Raw genomic sequence first — 3,619 nt, forward strand, 5'->3', positions numbered from 1 at the left:
TCTATCACCACTACAGTTTGTCTGCGCCTGTTTGATTTGACCCTGACCACCACCACCAGCCCCACCACCTCCCTTGGCTACAGCGACTTCAGCTCTGTGCATTCTGGGTATGGAAAAGCCGCCCTCACTGGCATTTGCTCAGCTGTGTTGCTTCAACTTTGCCACTTTCATCAGCCACAGAGCCATCCACCCTCATGTCTACACAACGTTATCGCTTCTAGGGATCTTTCTGGATCAAAGTCTGCAGCTCACAGGATAACACCCCTTTTGCCATTTCCCCTTGTTCTTGTTCATCCCTGTGCTCTCCTACCCAGGGGGACATGACTGAGTTACTCATTATGGTGAATACCTCTCGGGCATATTAAGTATGGTTATATTGCTTGTAAGTCACATAATAAGGATATCAACAGTTCCTTTACTGCAGAACCTAAACAAATGTTAGTATGGGGTATCACTTGTGCAGATGAAGCCTCCTTTCAGTTCATTAATAGATGGCAGCAGAGAGCTCCTTAACTATGATTCTCCATGCCACTCAGCACATCTATACATATATTATGCACCCCTTTGTAAAGCACATTGGAGCACAACCTAGTAAGCACCTAGATAGACAGTGGCAATTTGTCATACAGCACATGAGGGAAATATGGGTAGGCACACACAGAGCTACAGAGGCTTCATTTTGCTAGGTGACTTCACAAGAAGTGTGACAAGATCTATATAATGAACACCCAGCCAGAGGAAAGAGGACTAAGGGAGTTTCTTTGTTGAGAAAAAAAATAATCTGCCTAACCGTAGAGCATGTAGGAGAGGTGCTGCTCCTGGTGGAACAGGCTGACAGTTTGGGCTCATTAGGGAAAGAGCATTTGGGTCCTGAGGCACATGTGAGGAAAGAAGACTTTCACCCACAGGACCTAGTACTGAACAGCATGAAGAATGGGAAACTCTGTACCTGATCCATTTTGGACTTGCCAGAGCATTGCTATCATGTCCCCTTGAGAATCGGGAGAGAAATCCTGACACTCACTGAAGTCAATGGGAATTTTTACAGCTAATTTAAATGGAAATAGGCTTTCATTGCTGCAGTGTATATTTATGAGCTACCTCTCCCCCACTCCCTCCCTGCCCCCTGGTCCCCCATGGAATCAGGACTAAGGCCCTGTTTCCTACTGACAAGATGTGGAAGTGCCGGCACTTCCATCATGCCGCCTGTGCACTCAGTGACTGGCCACTGGGGGACTCTTCCCCCGGTCACCGGCTGGCCGCTGGAGAATCCCCCCATCCCCAAAACCATGCTCCGCTAGTGCCCCCCAGACTGTGGAGGCACCAGTCACACATGCTAACAAGTGTTTCAAGCCTCATCATGAGCTAAGATGTCAGCAAGACCTTGGCAGCTCTGGGCAGCCACAATACTGCTTGATATTAAATGTTAATATCCCAAGAACATAAAGAGGTTAAAATGTTAGGTGGATATCTTGTTAATTCCACTTTTCAAAGAAGAACAATACGCTGTTCCTAACTTGGCAGTCGTGAGTTATAACTCCTTAGTCATAAAGTAAAACCCAGTCCATTACATTTTCTCTCTGAGCCAAGCAGGCCACAGTATACAGTTCTCCATTTGAACAGTTTGATTGATGATCAGACTCATTTCAATTCATATCCTCTCCTCTACTTCCCAACAAAGCTCTAAACCTAGCGTTAAGGCTAAAAAGCATGACAAATCATATCCACTTCTTATTATTTGGTAAATGGCTCTTACATTATTGCTTTTTGACAGTCATCATCTTTCACACTGCTTTTGCATCCAATAAGCCCCTGTACTTTAACTACCCATATGTCTGCTGCCGTCTGGGATACAGCCTTATTAGCTTATCAGCTCCCCAGTATGTAATATGCTAGCCTTTGTTCTTTTCTGCAAGTATTTACTGACCTACAAGTCTATTTTATCTGTGGCTTTATTAAGAACAATTATTCCCTGAGAATAACAGAGATTTAGAAAGCATGGCTGAAGGGTTCTAAGGTTATAAAGCCCAAATCCAAAGAATAAAATCTGACAACTAGGATCCTTAGACAACAAAGAAGAATGCTGGTCCATGATGCTCCTCCATCTGTCCAAGGTATCAACTTTGCTACCAGTGTACTAGCAAGCCGCCCCTGCCCAAGTACTGTGGTAACATACAAGATTAAAGGACAGAGAAAGAGAAACCTCTCAAAAATTAAGATGAGATGCAACCTAGGGTCTGCAGCAGCGTGGCAGAATGGCCCAGTGAAACCACCACTTAATAGGGTGCTAGGAGGAAAGGTTTCTTTTCCCAGTTCTGCCACTCACTCACAATGCTGGCATTGAGAAATCCACTTAGCCTCTGTGCTTTGGTTTCCCCGTTTGTAAAACAAAAGGTGATACTTTCCCAACTTTATTTGGCATTTTTATTTCCCTGGCTTAAAATTGCTGCAGAAGCCTGATTCAGTGAATTCTGGCATTCTGCGTCCAAAAGCTTGTCTAATGTCTATTTCAACTATATAGGTGATCTAATAAAAGACCTTGCCAAACAAATCCTGCTTTTCACAGATTCCCTTGGACCATCACGGCTACAACAATACTACAAAACACACACTGTATGTTATATCTGATCTAGTTAAATCTTAGAGAAGATTGATTTCTCTGCTTTAGTCTTAACATTAATCTGGGCAACCTAGTATTTTCTCACAGAAACTTGTTTGTCTGCCCATGCCCATAGATACATCACAGGGAGAGAATTCATGTCTGTCTCTCATATATTGTAAATCAGATGCAGGTTTATTTTCTCTCCAAAAATTCTCTCTTGCTGTCTCTCTCTCTCTCATACATAGACAGACACAAAGTTTAGGTTGAGCAGTTGGGATTATGTGTGCGTCTGTGTGTGTGTGATTTCAGCTGCCGCTTAAGTTGGCTGTTTCATAGATTTCATAGACATTAGGGCTGGAAGGGACCTCGGAAGATCATCGAGTCCAGCCCCCCACCCAAAGGGCAGGAAGTCAGCTGGGGTCATAGGATCCCAGCAAGATAAGCATCCAATTTGCTCTTGAAGGTGTACAATGTAGGTGCTCGAACCACCTCCGATGGCAGGCTGTTCCAGACCTTGGGGGCTCGGACAGTAAAGAAATTCTTCCTTATGTCCAGCCTGAAACGGTCTTGTAGTAGTTTATGACCATTCGCCCTTGTCATCCCTTGGGGTGCTCTGGTGAACAAATGTTCCCCCAGATACTGGTGGTCACCCCTGATAAACTTATAGGTGGCCATCAGATCCCCCCTGACCCTGTGCTTTTTCAGGCTAAAGAGCCCCATGGCTCTCAGCCTGTCATCGTAAGGTCTGTTTTCCTGACCTCTGATGATGCACATGGCTCTTCTCTGGACTCTCTCAAGCTTCTCTACATACTTTTTGAATTGTGGAGCCCAACACTGGACACAGTACTCCAGCTGTGGCCTCACCAAGGCCAAGTACAATGGGAGAATGGCATCCTGGGATTTGCTTGAGAAGCATCTATGGATGCAAGCCAGTGTTTTGGTTGCTTTAGTAGCCGCAGCATCACATTGCAGGCTCATGTTCATCTTGTGGTCAATGATGACCCCCAAGTCTCTTTC

The 3,619-nt window shown here is 44.9% G+C and overlaps 1 long non-coding RNA gene across 1 annotated transcript in view; it reads right to left on the minus strand.

The window, feature by feature from the left end:
* LOC109303558 overlaps positions 1–3,619 on the minus strand; it is a 184,343-nt gene that overhangs the window by 137,644 nt on the left and 43,080 nt on the right. The gene's annotated exons all lie outside the window — the stretch shown is intronic.

Source organism: Gavialis gangeticus, unplaced genomic scaffold, assembly GCF_001723915.1.
Source record: "Gavialis gangeticus isolate Ggan-Ray unplaced genomic scaffold, GavGan_comp1, whole genome shotgun sequence".
Classification (NCBI taxonomy): Eukaryota; Metazoa; Chordata; order Crocodylia; family Gavialidae; genus Gavialis; species Gavialis gangeticus.